The sequence below is a fragment of the Podarcis liolepis genome (assembly GCF_965112155.1).
Source record: "Podarcis liolepis genome assembly, chromosome: 4".
NCBI lineage: Eukaryota > Metazoa > Chordata > Lepidosauria > Squamata > Lacertidae > Podarcis > Podarcis liolepis.
This window is the reverse complement of record NC_139558.1, coordinates 41,813,470-41,829,999: the sequence shown is the minus strand read 5'-3', so window position 1 is coordinate 41,829,999 and position 16,530 is coordinate 41,813,470. Positions and strand designations below refer to the sequence as shown.

The following is a 16,530-nucleotide window of genomic DNA, read 5'->3' as shown; positions in this document are numbered from 1 at the left end:
TCCAATTCACTTAGTTCTGAATTACACATGTATGTGCATCGCTTGATACAGGACATCACTTGTCTCACCTTCTCCGTCATTCACACTCATGGTTAGCAGTGTAGTGCTTCATTCATTTATACTGAATACATTTTTCTACTACAATGGTATAATGGCTAAATTGCATGAAAGTGTCTCAGTACAATGAGTTTGCCATTCACCAAATATAGGGTAAACAACACAGGCTGCTTGCAAAAGGAAAAGCAAGTACATTTTGCCCCCTTCCTTGTTAGTGTGTTATTGCAAAAAGTTTGCAAAGACCCTCCTTGCAATTTCCCTTTCCCCTCTTTATAAACATGTACTTTACGTATCAGAGAGCATTGCAATTGCCAACGGTCTGTGAAATCGATACAGTTATTTATTCCGCTGCATACGCTGTGTGTGGGTGTACGTGAACAAGACAAAGCTGTTGACTTACGGAATCGGGTTGAGTTTGTAATCCATGCAGAGAGCTCTGCTCTCCCTGGAGAAATCAGGATGTGAAGAAGCAAAGCTTTCTTCATTTTTGTTGATTCCTAAGTAGGCCAAATCACTTTGGAAGATAGCCAGGAGTTAATTTAATATTCATCTCTGACCTGTTTTATTCCTTCAAGGTTTCAGTATGAAGTTGGCTGAAAGCCTTTTTCTCTGTTTGCCTGAAAATGTATCACCATTAATGCTATCCCCCAAAGCACGGTCTGCAGTGCACACATAAATAATGAATTCAGAACTACTGCTGCTTTCTTGTTCCATCAGCATATTACTGCAGGACCTTGATAGTCGCTACTCAGGTAACAGTCGTGTGCATATGTTAACATAAAAGTTTGGGGCCTGCTCTTAATTTCACTTCTCCGCTCGTTTCAGTTTATATGGCAGATTGCAGGAGAATCTCTTCGGTTTCCTCAAGATGGTTCCTCAATCATATTTGTCAGAGCACAGCAGATGAGCATAGCTGGCGGTGTCATAACCATTCTGGTAGCCACAGATGCAAGTAGTTACTGGACCTTCTCAGTCTTAAGTAGAGCAGAGTTGGGTTTGCATCTAGGCTAAGAACTTATCAGTCAGAAAGAGCATTTGCAAAATGCAAAAAGGCACTACTGCAATGTGGAAATGGAAAAAAGGTGACCATAATTTTGCACCCAAGATAAAGCACTTTGGGCAGGCCTTGTTTCAAACCAATGGAATCCTTTGTAAAATCCTTGCTACTGTAATTGAATAATTTGTAATGTACAATGCAGAAAGAATGCACATGCATTTGGACATTGATGTGCACAATCTTTCCTCCAACTTTCCTCAGTGGGAAGGAATCTTACACATAAAACATTTGCACATGCCCATAGATGTGTTGACTGCCTGCATGGCATGTAATGGGTCATAGGCATGGGCTGGCTATTGTAATACTGATTCCTCGTTTGATGTGGGTGTCATATTCCTATTATAATCATTTGTCATTTTATAATAGCTTCATTACCTACAAAATCATCTTGGAAAGTTCTCAGAGCTTCTAAAGGCATCCGCTCACTATTTCACTGCCCATCACATTCACACCACAACTTCTGGATAGTGAGTCTCAAATATTGCTTTGCAATTCTTATAAGGTATATTACTATGGATTGTTATGAGAAACAGGTACCAGCTATCATCTTATCACATAACATTTGCAGTTCTAAGCCAATGTGTTACTATGGCCACAACTCATTATTTTTAGTTTTAAAGCAGTGATCTCTTGGGAGTTCTTATGACAAGGGTGTACATAGACTACAGCACTGCTGCACATTTGTAATCAATCTCCAGAAGACAATTATAGCACTAGTTGTAGGTGAACATGCTTTAGTGCAGGGCTTCTCAAACTTTTGATCCCCAAGATCCTCTTGAGGGGGCTGAAAATTAATGAGGCCCACCAGTTACCTCATGGCAACCAGTCACAAAACAATGGTGGATGGAGGCAGAGTCATAATCAGCTGGCAATTCTCTTGCCTGCTCTTGCCACACTGAACTTGTATTCCATTCCCTGCCCCTGCCAGTTTATTTGATCCTTTCTTCCCTGTTCTTTTTACATTCACTTCTATAACATATTTCTTCTCTCATCCCCTTTTTTTCTATTCCCAGCATATTGTTCTGAGGTGAAATATTTAGTGGATTTCTTGTTATAAGTTCCTCCAACACCTCTTCTCACCCCTTCCCCTCAGAGGAAGCAGAGTTCTTCTTTCCCATCCCCTCCTGACCACCTTTCCTTAGCAGTTGGGGAGTTGCTGGTGTTACCATTGGGCCAAACAAAAGGCTACAACAAGTGAGGAGGCACGGAATAGGCCTTGGCGCTGAGGCCCACCAGAAGGTGAAGCGAAGCTCACTGCTAGTTCCATCCCACTGTTTGAGAGATGCTGCTTTAGCAAGATTCTTACTCCATACTCGCTCCATCAATAAAAAGGGACAAACATTTACAGGATTTGCATAGGAGGAGGAAGAAAGACTTGTGGATTAGCAAATGTGAAAACTCAGCTGTGGCTTCCAAGGGCAGACCCTCCAAATGTCCTTGTTTTCCAGGGACAGTCCTGGATTTACAAAAGCCTTCCCAGTTTCCAATTTGATCCCATAATGTCCTGCTTTTCCTTAGGACGTCCCTATTTTCATTGGAGAAATGCTGGAGGGTATGCAATGGCAGACTCAAATGTTGAGCAAGCTGACTTCCACTTGTATAACATGCTAGTGCAGGTGGAAGTCTGTTCTGCTTGTGCATGGCTGGTGTTGTGTGTGTGTGTGTCTAGATACACACACACACACACACACACACACACACCCCAACAACGACAATGCAGCCACATTTTTATTGAAACTCTTGTGATTGTCTATTCCTGCCAGAGCATCACGGAGCTGACTCAAAGCAGCCCAACACAGCTGGTCTGATCCATCAGCTGTAGACAAGCTGTTCCAGTGTGTGAAGCAAACTGCTGCTTGTCTGCCAATAAAATACTGTTTGGTTCATTCTTACACGAGTGCTTGGATTTACAGCCCAGCCTGTCGAGCCTGAAGCGGAACAGCCGCTGCACCAAGAGGGGTGTAAAACTTTATTCCATCCATTCAACATGGCCTTAGCATCTGATCTTCAGGAAGCAGGACAACACAGCCTTCAACATTTAAAAAAAGAGACATGGATTTGGCTAAGCCCCATTTTATTTTTCTCTGATTGAAAGGGAATTCCCACTTGACTTGCAGCCAAATCTTCTTGGCCTAAGGCCATCTTCAGGCCATGTAAGCCAGAACAGACCTAGAATCTACTCTTGGAAGGGTGTTAGTGCTTGAATAAATGGCATCCTTCCCAATGAAGTCAGCACTGCTCCACCAGTATGTGAGAGCAGTCTGACACCTATTTTCTTGATGGTATGTGTTAGATCTTTGACTTGTTTGTAAATCTCAAGGATATGGCTACTTGGTGCCCCAGTTCCACAGAGTCACCACAAGTCCCCAGCTCCACAGAGGTGTTGCTGCTCTAATCAAAAATACCATTTCCAAAGACTTCATATAACACAATGTATAACAAAAAAATAAACCCAAGGAAAAGTCAAGGAAGAGCATACAAACATAATGTAGTACACTAATTTCTATGCAGAGAACGCTGTTTATAAACTGCTTATAGGGATTTTTGTTTTGTTTTGTTCTAGTAGGTGTGTGTAAATCCTCTTAAATAAAATAGATGTCATCATGGTTGTATCTATTTTTCTTCAGGATAGGGTGGCCCAATGCAAAAATAAAATGAAATAAAATAATTCTACACCTTTAATAGAAGAGTATATTTCGGCAGGTGGAGCAACTCCCTTCCATCCTGTCTTGGTTTTCCTCCTCTACGCAGTAGTCAGTATTACGGTTCCAGTGAGCATGCTCAGTCCTGGTCAGCTCATTTTGGGGAGAGGTGTTTCCCTCCATGTTGAAGTTTTCTTCTCTTTGTTTTGGGGCTGGATGCAAAGGTCACCCTTGTACCTAATGCTAGCGACAGTAAAATATTTGATTTTTCTCCCATCAATCTTTATGGCTAGCTCCCAGTTCTGCCTTTGGGAATGTTTAAAAATAGGTAGTTAGAAAGATAAAAGCCAGAGTGGAGTTGTGTGTGTGATCCAGAAGAAAGCAGCAGGTTGGGTAGCTGAGAGAGACAGAGCCATGCCTGATTCCTGTTTGGATCCAAGGCTGTGGCTATGAGAGAAGCAAGTCCCTCTTGGAGTGTGAATGCTGTGAGCCCCTCAATGTCAGGCTCACATTGTATATAAGCGTAAATAACCATATATCATAAAGACACCACAGTATTTATTGTCCCTCATTATGAGGAAACCAAACCCTGGGTTAAGGGCCTGGCACCCTTAGAATCTCTCACCGCTCAGCGTTTGGGGTGGCGTGCAACAGTACCATCACAGAAAGTCAAAGTATTTGACAGGTACAACATGGTTACAATATTTGTGCTTCAGTAGCATCTAAAATGGATTTAATTGGGAACAGGAAGGAAGGAAGGAAGAAGAATCTGAGAACAGTGGGACCGAAAGTTCATCAAGGACTGGACCAAATTTGTAAATTATTTGAAAGACAATTGTATTCTATCAAATACATTGGTAGGATTGCAAGAAGCTTTGTAAGGAAAGGTACAAAAACCACTGCAGATAAGAATAAGAATGTATGATGTTTCAATGTTTTTGATTTTAAAGCAATGGTTAAATAGTGAAAATGCAGAAATTTGAAATGAAAGATAGAAAATCATAAGGAAGGGTTGAAGGAAGTCAGGGCCCTAAAAAGCCAAAATGTGTAACATAAGAGGAGACATTGCAATGGAAAGTATTATTGTAAAACTAATAAAAATGATTTGGGGGGAAAAAAGAAGGAAAGAAGGAAAGAAAATAGTCACAGTTATGTTAAAACAGCAACTGCTTAACCTCTCCTGAGGTGAAGAGGTCAAATGATAAGGCTCTGGATGAGGAATCAAAGGAGCGGAAAACAGAGTCCATAGAAATTAACTCCAAATCTCCTTATGCCGATTAATTTACATTAATTTGAAAGTAGCTTTGTCACATAGTTTTGTGTAGACATACAATCTTTTTTTTTTTTTTACAAATTATTTGTATTATGTAGTTACCCAATGATTTTACGGTTGTTGTTTTTCTGAAAAGCCGTCAGTGAGGGAGGCACAGTCATGGATTTATCTACCACCTCCTGACCAGGCCTCAGGAAAAGATTGTGCTGATTGGAAAACTAAGTCAAGTGAATTAACCCATGTTGGATTTGGCATAAGCTAGAAAATCCTTCAAATATGATTACAAGCCAAGCCTCCCCCCGCCCCTTATTTTAAATCCAAGTTAGGTTTCCCAATACAGTCACAGAAGATTTGTTTTGCTTCAGACATTAAATTGGCTGTAGGTTAACATCCCTTGCAAAAGACTCCTCTCTCATATCCAGAAACAACTCTTTTTTTTTTTTTTTTTGGAAAAAAAGACACTTTGTTCAAATGCTGTGGTGGCCTTGACAGAAACAGCGGAAATTCTTTTGCAATCATGGGAAAGGACTAAAGCTCAGTGTCAGGGCACAGGCATGATAATACAGAATATCCCAGCTTCACTCCTCAGAACCTCCAGTTACGTCTGGGAAGGTCTCCTGCCTAACACCCTGGAAAGTTCCTGCCATTCAGTGTTGACAATAAAGAGCTGGGTGGAACAATGGTTTGACTCACTGTAAGGCAGCTTCCTGTGTTCCTCTCCTTGCACCCAAGGTCCAAGGTTGTGTGGCGTCAAGGTTCCCATGTGCTAATTACTGCTCCCATTATCTCGTCTCTTTGGCTGGACTCCATCCAAACCAAGCACCCCCGTGTGACTCTGCTCAGTGTCATGTGACTCCAAGCTTTAAGGGTCCAGCAAAATAATATAGGAAGCAGGGGTGCCAAAGAGTTCTGTCAGAAACAGAAATGGGAGCCGAAATCGCCACAATTTGCATGTCTGCCCGAGGTCAGGAACACAAATCACACAAGTGAATATGAGCAGTATTTTTCATTGTGTCTTTAGTCTGCAAGCACAGCATAAATAATTGTTATTTTCTGCATGGTTTTTGATGTCTCCCTTCCAGTGAGATGTACTGAAGTTAACCACATAATGAAATGAATGATTCGTTACATTACATTTTGGCCATAGTGAATAGTGAGGTGAATGACATAGATTTTAGCAGAAGCCGAAGAGTAGTGGAATGGAAACAGCGCTGATTGCAAGGATGGGACAGAAATCACTGGCTCCTTACATCCCTAGCAGGAAGTAACTAGTCAACTAATGCAGATAAAAAGGTTCAGCAATAATCAGGTGACATATTTTCTTACTCTGATCTTGCCTAGGTGTGTTCCTCCTTAGTAGCACATTAACCCAGCCCTGATTTTCACATGAAATTTTGTACTCAGTTCAAAATATCAGCCCCTCAGAGGCAAAGCTAGATGTGATACTCTCCATGCCTGATCCAGATTGGGATCATAGTTGGAAGTGACAGAGCTTTAGCTCTTTGCCCATTGCCCTGCTGTAGTCTTGATCCAGATCATGCTCCAGCCACTCAATTTTGTTGCCTTTTTTCTCCACTGTTGGTCTTTCAATCAGATCTGTGTGCATGCAAATGTACTTGCACACATACAGTGTGTTTGGGGCAGTCCTTGGCTTAGCCGTTTGGTTCTGGAACCATTACATGTTATTTGAGTGTCACTGGCAGACAAGGAGTCCAATTCCATTAATATCTCATGCCAGGTTCTGCATTTCTGGGTTCTGGTTCTTCACAATAGAGCCCTGAACTAAAGCATTCTATAATCCATAATGTCAATGCAACAAGCAAACAAAACAACCCTGCAAATGTAAGAAGAGGGTACAATTGTCAGACTTATTTCTAGGAGGGGACCCTGTGCTCTTTAAAAGCTGCATGACATAAAAGCTTTTCCATGACTACTGTGCAAAGTTTGCCTTGCAACCTAAGTACCAGCACATGGTTACGATTCAAACTAATCTACAGCTGCATATCTGTACAGATATATTGTGAAGTACATGACTTAAGAGAGAGTATGGAAAATTTGTGCCATAAGTACTACCATTAAATGTCCATTTTAAATATGCTCTTCCTTCTACGTGCCATAGTGCTAAAGTTAGCAAGTCAATGTTCTGCTCACATGGCAAGGGGTGCTGGCCTATTAAGAAAACTAAATGATAAAACAAACGTCTGGCAATGCTTCAGATCAAATACCAAAAACCTTGAACTGCCACTATTCATTGGAGACTCAAAGCTCTGAACATGGAGGCCTACCCACATTTTTTACATTATGAAGCAGATGGAAGCTGTAATCCTCTCTACAGCACAATGGCGCTCCCCCACCCCCGCCCCACCAAAAGTAGCAGATGACAGGCTCATTTCCACAAAATGTTTTCTGCTTCTGTCCAACAGACCAACAATGTTCAGATGGAAAGGAGATGAGCTGAGCAGCCTCCAGATGCAGCGTAGAGGAAAGAAGCAACCAAACTATTACAAAACCTAGAACTCCTACACTGGTCTGATGATTGGCATCTAGTTAGAGGCAGTTGGTGCTAACCAAGGCGCTAATAATGCTGTTGCAGAAAAACATGGGTTTACAAACTTCGTTGAGCACAGATCTTGAAGATGCCTAGGCAAAGTCGAAGTTGGCGTTGTATCCATATCTGCATCTCTGTCTACTAGACCAAGTTCAAATATAGACAATTTATTAAGACAGAAAACCATCCTTCCCCAACTTGGTGCTCTCAGCTGTTTTGGTCTACAAGCTCACTAGACCAAAGGTCAAGATTGGTGGGGGCTTAAAACATCTGCAGTGCATCAGGTCAGCGAAGGCTGGTGAAGCAAAAACATTCTAAACATGGTGGATGTGAGTCAAACATCTATTCTGTGTGCTGAAAACAAATGCCTTGGAATGCAGCAAATGTGTATTCAAATAATTTCCAGTGCAGCTGGAATGTTAATTCCATCTGAATATTACCCTGCTAGATGAAGCTTACTTAAGAGTCTGATTCACAGCACTAGCTGTTGCATAGTGACTGACTACTCATCTCCAAGACGTCCCTATGCCAGTGCAGATGTCTATGTTGATACATAAGGTAGATCTTTCACATCAGCATGGGACTACAGAGCAGCCACAAGCAAATCTGAGAAGATTACTGTTATGCAGACCCAACCTTGTCTATCCACAGCTCTGTAGGATAGACAGGCAGCAAAGCTTTGAAATATGGGAGGCTGGAAACCACAGAAGGGGAGAGAGCTCATGTTCTGCTCCCTTGTTTCCCATAGGCATCACTACAGCGTTTTGGCCACATGAATTGGCCTCTACAATGAGAGGCACTCCAATATTGCATTGCTGATGAGGGCTTGCTTTAAAATGCAAACAACAAGCTTTGGAGAGGTAGTTTTTCTTGAGGCCAGGTATGCAGAGAATGTATTAAATTTTCCCTACCCCCAACAGTCCTCCACCTTTGCAAGGCTGTGCAGGCTTCCTTCCTCACAGCTACTTACATCATTTTAAAATGCCATTAGTTTCATTAATGGAAATGTCTAGTTTGGTCTTAGGTTTTTGTTTACGGTATTTATTTCTTCCCTTCGGTACTCCAAATATCTCTAAATCCTACCCTTTGTTAATTTCTAACTGTCCCTAACTCTAGCAGTTATGGGTGCCCTTGCACCTCCAAACTCCGTTACCCAGATCTGTAACAAATTGTATTCATTTTCGCTCTATTTCTTCTATCGACTTCTGAGAAAGCAGCAATTCTGTTTATTCCGTAATGTGTTGACAGCCGTTTTAAGGCTACTTTAGAATCTGGAGCAGACCTTTAAAAATAACCATCAGACATAGAGACATTAAAAATGTATAGCAGAGACAGAGAGCATGAGAGCAACATTTGCTTTTAGTTTTCTTGTTCAAACTACATATTAGACAGCAAGGGAAGAATTTTCGGCGAGTTAGCAGATTTAAATATCTCCATAAATTAAATAAATAACTAATCAAAGTCTAATTTAGGGGACGGGGAAGAAACAATTTCTTACACTTTAATTTTGGAAGGTGAACATTAGCATCTGCTATAGGCTACAATTGGGACACGGGTGGCGCTGTGGGTAAAACCTCAGCGCCTAGGGCTTGCCGATCGCATGGTCGGCGGTTCGAATTCCCGCGGCGGGGTGAGCTCCCGTCTTTCGGTCCCAGCTCCTGCCCACCTAGCAGTTCGAAAGCACCCCTAAGTGCCAGTAGATAAATAGGTACCGCTTTATAGCGGGAAGGTAAACGGCATTTCCGTGTGCTGCGCTGGTGCAGGCTCACCAGAGCAGCTTCATCACGCTGGCCACGTGACCCGGAAGTGTCTCTGGACAGCGCTGGCCCCCGGCCTCTTAAGTAAGATAGGCGCGCAACCCCAGAGTCGGACACGACTGGCCCGTACGGGCAGGGGTACCTTTACCTTTATAGGCTACAATATACATTTCACTACAGTCATACCTCAGGTTACAGACACTTCAGGTTGTGTGTTTTCCGGTTGCACACCGTGCCGAACCTGGAAGTACCGGAATGGGCTACTTCCAGGTTTTGGCGGTTGTGCATGCGCAGAAGCACTAAATCGCGCTTTGCACATGCGCAGATGCGGTGCTGCGGGTTGTGAACGTGCCTGCTGCACTGATCACATTCGCAACCTGAGCGTCCGCTATATATTTTATGCACCTTAAATGTTAACCCTTCATGTCAGATGGGGCATTGGTATCTCCATGCTACTTTAAACATGGGAAGGTAGAAATCCTAATCGGACACCATTGTGTGATTCAGGATATTTTTGTGAACCAAAGCATTTGACCTGTGCTATGTCATGCTGAAGAGAGGCCCCCTCTATTGGGCAAACACATCCCTCTCTCCCCCCACCCCCAATTCCAACAAAGAGCAGATAGCTTGTGTGATTTAAATTATATGTGAAATATAAAAAGCTTCTATGGAAACAGCATGTTTCAAACTCTGTTGGCCTTATTATTATTATTATTATTATTATTATTATTATTATTATTACCTCAAACATGCTGTATTTTCTATCATCAATCACCTTTTCAGGGAACTTCTCTTGTACTTCGAGCTTAACGCTGAGCAAAAGTGTCAAGAAGAAGGGATGTGTCCTATTAAAGTTCCTACATAACTAAATAGGATATCTGGTATATAGACATAAAAACTTCCTTGCAGGAAAGGCCCACTCTTGTTTTGAGAACCATACATCTCTCTCTCTCTCTCTCTCTCTCTCTCTCTCTCTCTCTCTCTCTCTCACACACACACACACACACACACACACACACACACAACCAACACGATTGCTTCTTTTTAAAACTGAAAAACCCTTAATGAGGACTCAACTCTCTGATCATACCAGCTACCTTTTCCACCCTTGTTCAGCTCTACAATATCCTTCACTGCCATGATCAGAACTGTATACAGTATTCCAAGAGTGGTTTCATCATAGATTTACAGTTGCAAGTTTTATTTTTCCATCCCTTTCCAGATAATCTGTAGCACGGAATTTGCCCTTTCCAGCATTCCAGAGATGCATTGTAGCATTTAGAAAGATTTTCACACGGGAGAGTATTGAAAGATAAGATTCCCCTCAAGTATCTCTGAGCTGGGGACTGTGCTGTGTGCTTTGCTGAATGTGTGCATCACACCTCAGACAGACAAACTTTGTCTGCTCTCTGCAAGCACAAGCCAGAATAAATGAGTCACAATTAAATCCCATTCAGATCAATGGTTCAATATTAGGTGCTTGATGAAGGACTGATATGATATGCAGTATCCCTTAGATCTCTCTTTGCACTTGACTGGGGCTGCTATGAATTTCACCCTTCAAGTGAGGATAGAGGTGGCAATCGTGTTTATGCAATCAAGTTCCATGCCTATGAATCACAGAAGCATCATCCAATGGCTAAGGAAACTCTTTGTCGTGCACACAATTTTGTTATATTAATCTAGAACCATGTAATCTTCCCTAAAGAACAAGATTAAAATACTTTATGAAATGCAGAATGTATCATCACTTTTGAAGTTTATTTTATCTAGCAAGTTTGGGGTTGTTGTTGTTGTAGTTGTCCTTGACTGAACTGCGTAATCTTCTCCTTTTGGCTTTACTTTGTACATCTTCAGTTCTATCAAGATTTACTAAAAGCTTAGAAAGCCAGACACCGCCATAACATGTTGGCAAAGTTGTCAAAACAAATAAAGGCAAACAAGAAAGCAACATGCTTCAGAAGAGACTTATTTAGGGTGAGAACAGATTTACAAAGAAGTGCAGTAGGAAGCTACAAAATCTCCCCTGCTTCTCAAATATAGCTCAGACAAACAACAGATGTCCTTGCACTATATTCTGGGTTGGATCCAGACATAGTCAGGCTTAGAGCACACCCATGGAAATCAAAAGGACTAACAATTCTCCTTCATTTCAATGGGTCTACTCTAAGAATCTACTACCACTACCTCCGCCCCAAAATCACAGAGTTTGGGTCCCTATCATAAAATGGCTAATAAATGGCAGAAAGATTATTCTCACCTTACACTCCAACAATCCAACACCTTACACTCCAACAAGCCAACAATTCCATTTCTGTGACATCATTTCCTGCCCCACCCACATATCAGAACATGGCTTCCTGGTACTACAGAAGAGCCATTAACAGGACAATCCTATGCATGTTTACTCAGAAGTAAAATCCCACGGTGTGTAATAAAGTGTCCACAGGAATGTGGTCTTAGCTGTAGTATTTAATTCCCCCACTGTTATTCAATCATCCAACCTTATATTGACTTTTCTATCTCATTTTGTGAAATAAGCACAGCAATCCAAGTCCATATTTCAAATATCAACACAGCTAATAATGGGAATTCTGAATAGCTTCCCACATATAGACATACATGGAATACAGTGGATCATTACAGGGGGTAACTTGGGTACAGATAAGGACTTTAAAAAATGATAGTTTTCAAAAGGCATTGCAATGGAGCAGGTGCTTCCAGCTGTATAACAGAAAAGTAATTGTAAGATCGGTTTTGGCCTACAGGCTCTTTTTATGGCTATGTCCATAAAATCTTTCTAGTAGTCTGTACTTAACTGTATGAACACACAATGGGGTCTTTCATTAACTGTTCTTTCTATGGAAAGTTAGGTCAATGGAGTAAATGATACCTTAATGTTTCTTTTTCAAAGTCAGGATGACTCGAAAAGCAGACTACTTATGATGCCTCTGAGCAGCCTCCTAGGACTCTATTCCTTTAGTCCATACTAAACTTTTGATTTACAAAACAATATTCAGCCAACTGGAAAAAGACGGGGAAGCACAGGTTGGTTAAACTCTCCTAGGAAACACTAGAACCAAATGCAATTTTTGTTTCAAAGCCATAACACGAAGTATTGTAAACCGCTTTACAATGCAAATCTCCATCTTTGCATGCAACTTTCCTATTAAAATAAGTAGAATGTGCCTGTGTGGGTAAGACATTCTGTGGTGGCAAGCTTTAAGTTGATTATATTAGGCATTTTCCCTAACTGATCTAATAAACTGAGTGAACATTGTAGCTCCAATAAGGCGGCAATGGAACAAGTTCCTTGAGAAGATGTGAAGTTGTCTTCTTTGCTTGGTTATGAAGGCCAACAAACTCAAGTTAAAGCTGGTCCAGTTTTAAAGCCTCACACCAACAAACATTAAGGGATGTCACACATGATGATCTCTGGAAGCAAAAGTGATGGTTATACTTCTCAACCCCAGGGGAAGAGGGTGGGCGATAGAGACTGTCCCATGAATATGACCTATTTGTTTTAAAACAAAGTTAAACTCTGACCTACTTTTTGAAAACATCCCCACTCCAACAGCTCTTGCTTTGCTCATTTTCTTTTCTTGCTTCCCTTTCTTCCCCCCACGAGCCTTCTCCAAGGATTTATCACAACAGTTCGAACAGATCTGACCACGGTGTCATCTTAATAGATTCCAGCAATGCGGGGATATTGCAGATTGTGACAACATAAAACAATCCCACCCCCACTGCAAAAATAAAACAAAAACCAGAAAAGAAATGCCTGCACTCTTTGAAAACAAACTAATAAATAAATAAAAGTGTTTGCGCTTCTTCTCTGGTGTGACATGGCAATATGGCACTGAATACTTATATAAAAACACCAATAAACATTTCAGGAATTCTGTATTAAATCAAATGTAGCTAGTTTCCAGTCAGTAGTTTATTTTGGGCTTCTTTTTTCATCCCCCATAACTAGAAGGCTTGAGGCCAAATTTTAACTAAATGTAGCATAGCCATAGGCAGTAGCGGTTGGCAGAGCATCTTATGCGTCACTGCAGCTTACTGGGAAGAAGAGGAGCAAGGTGGCTGCAAGGTGGAAACACTGGAAACTGCTCCTTTGCCAAAGTTGTCACTGCTTCACCTGCTCCTAGCAGTGCCTCCAGCAGCTGGAGATCAGATAAGCCCCCCTGACTGCCACCAGCCTCAGGGCTGGTTTTACTCAGATTTATGGCCCTTATCCACCAGGAGCTGCGCAGTCAGTATTGTAGGCCCAACCCTTCCTTCCAGTTGAGGTCAGACGGGTCCTCTTCCCTGCTGAACTTCTGGCACCTGCCCAAAACCTTTTTTAAAAAAATTACAGCGAGCATTTTGACAGAAATCTCATTTTAATCATTTTTAAAAATCTTTTCTGCATTTTATTACTCAAACACCCTTATGGGACAATTAGTTAAGTGGTATCTTTTTAAAATAAATAAATAAATGGATAGATAGATAGATAGATAGATAGATGATAGATAGGTGAAGCAGGTGGGGGTGTAATTTCTCCCTCAGGTCATTTTACTGATCTGTTTCTTTTCCCTGCTTCACCCTGCCTCCATGGGCTATTTCCTTGGGAGATGGGGAAGGAAAGGGTCCTCATGCTATTGCCCTGATCAAGTTCCCCATTCAGTTTTCTTTAAAAAGAAAAGAAAAGAAGTAACACTTTTTTGGTCATGGATCTCCTGGCAGAATCTCCTTGTGGTTTTGCCCTAAAACAAGTACCTTAACGATATGCATGACTTGCATAAATTAATTTGAACTGACATAGTTAATATCTTCTTTCCCTGCTTCATGCTACACACACTGTTACCTGTAGGAAACGCTAACATTCCTCAAGATGGGAGCAATGAAGATTTTAGACCTTATAACTTATATCTTGATTACCTCAGGAAGCTCATGAAACAACCAGCTGTGAAACAGCTGCCTTTGATCTCTTGAGTTAGCCTTGTAGCTCAGAGACAGCTGCTTCTAACCGCAACCTTCAGCTGTACCTGGTCTATTAGCTCCACGTTTATGGGATGTAACCTTTAACTTGTGACCTTTGCTCATGTTTCAAGTTTGAAATTGGCTTCCTGCTTGCTGATTAAAGGTTAGCTGTTAATGGGAAGGCATTGGAGACCCTATTTATTATTGTGCTAATTTGCGTGTAATTTCTCGGTTTAGAACAAATCTGTTCATGTACACATACGTGGAGATTTACATAGTGTGTGTGGCTTTGTTAAATGTTAAAGGTGCAAACATTAAAGCAGTTTCCCCGAAATCCTTTTGGATGCCTGCTGCATCTATCAACATAGGATGGAATTCCATGTCACACTATTACAAATGTTCTGTCTGCACAAGTATATCAGCTTGCCAGATGGAACAATCACCCTCCCCCCATATAATGTTCGGGGTGTGTGTGTCTTCCAACAACCCCCAAGTGAATTGTGGGGGCACATGGGGATGGAATGGGGAACCACATCAAATCCCATATACAGGTAGGAGAAGGGTTTTGATTACTAACTATATTTGTGAGTTTCTCTAAAATCTAAAGCATCGGGGTATCTGATCTCCTTAAAGTCATTGGGAGAATGATCACACACATATCTCCTCTACCCTCACAAGCCCCCCCCCCCCATAGTCCAGTCAACACTTTGATTGTTGTAAATCATGGACTGGGAACCTGTGACTCTCAAAATATTGGATTACAGTTCCCATCATCTCTGACCACTGACCATGCTGACTGAGGCTGCGTTCACATTCCTATTTACTGTACAGTCACAGTGTTTCCGGTGCTGGACTTTTAATCAGTATTCACACAATTTTATCCCAAAACCACGTGTCTCCTGTAGCTTGTTACAAGATATTACCGTTCAAGGCATTGTTTCTCAAACTAGCTTAACACAGATTGGAGTCCTTAAGCAGTTCCTAATTCATCTCTAGCCAAGATATGATCATCTGCATAAAGACATCCTGCCCTGTTAATGCCTCCAAGATGAGCACACCTTGAGGCTTATGGAGTCCAACAACATGGGGAGGGGTTTCAGGTCCTCCATCCCCATTGTAAACACAGAAAACTATGCATACTAACACGCCAATCCCATATTTGCTAGCATGCCAACGAATAGTAGGCTGAACAGGTAGATCAATCCTGGACTCAAAATTACTGCCATGTGGCTCTTCTCCAACATTTAAATAAGACCACAATCCAGTAGTGAATTAAGTGTCTTTAAACTCTTGGATTTCAACTGACTTCAGCATGCCTTGCTAACTCAATGTGGGACTGCAAATGCAGTGTTTAAAGTCAATAAATTCATAGCTCTGGAATTTAACCTCCCACTCCCATCACTTACTGGTACATTTAAAACAGGTTCTTTCTCCTAAGCTTTCAGACAGAAAGGAAATTCTGAAAACTGAACTCCCAGGCTTGTTTGACATGATCAATTAAGTAAAGATGTCTAATTTGCAAGGAGAGCCAATGTAGTTGTCAGGACTCCAACTCCTATCATCCCTGACCACAAGCCATACCAGTTGGTGCTGATGGGACTTGCAGCCCAAAACACTGACGGCCCTGACTTATGGGGACAGAATAGGCTACCAGCAATGGCTTTATTATTCAAAATGCACTTGTGATGTTTTGTCCAAGACACTGGTGCAAATTCAGTGATTGCCATCTTTTGGTTTTGTTCTGTTTAAGCAGCTATGTATAGTACACAACATAAATTTGCAGGGTGTTTCATGCCATTAGGTAAAGGTAAAGGGACCCCTGACCATTAGGTCCAGTCGTGACTGACTCTGGGGTTGTGGCGCTCATCTCGCTTTATTGGCCAAGGGAGCCGGCGTACAGCTTCCGGGTCATGTGGCCAGCATGACTAAGCCGCTTCTGGGGAACCAGAGCAGCGCACGGAAACGCTGTTTACCTTCCCGCCGGAGCGGTACCTATTTATCTACTTGCACTTTGATGTGCTTTTGAACTGCTAGGTTGGCAGGAGCAGGGACTGAGAAACGGGAGCTCACCCCGTCGCGGGGATTCGAACCGCCGACCTTCTGATCGACAAGCTAGGCTCTGTGGTTTAACCCACAGCGCCACCCGCATCCCGCGTTCATGCCATTAAAGGCTCAGAAATGAGATAGCTCAGTCTATACCAGGGTCCTAGCATGCACACATGCACCCCAAG

General features: G+C 41.9%; 1 protein-coding gene and 1 long non-coding RNA gene across 3 annotated transcripts in view; both read right to left on the bottom strand.

Annotated features, from left to right (window-relative positions):
* The window catches only part of NHS (NHS actin remodeling regulator), a 236,975-nt gene that overhangs the window by 69,622 nt on the left and 150,823 nt on the right, over positions 1-16,530 (bottom strand). The window lies entirely within an intron of this gene.
* On the bottom strand, positions 10,424-11,805 carry LOC310706430. Its single transcript, XR_014525874.1, has 2 exons — positions 11,595-11,805; positions 10,424-10,944 (listed from the first exon to the last, which is right to left on the bottom strand). It is a non-coding gene; the product is annotated as an uncharacterized lncRNA (long non-coding RNA).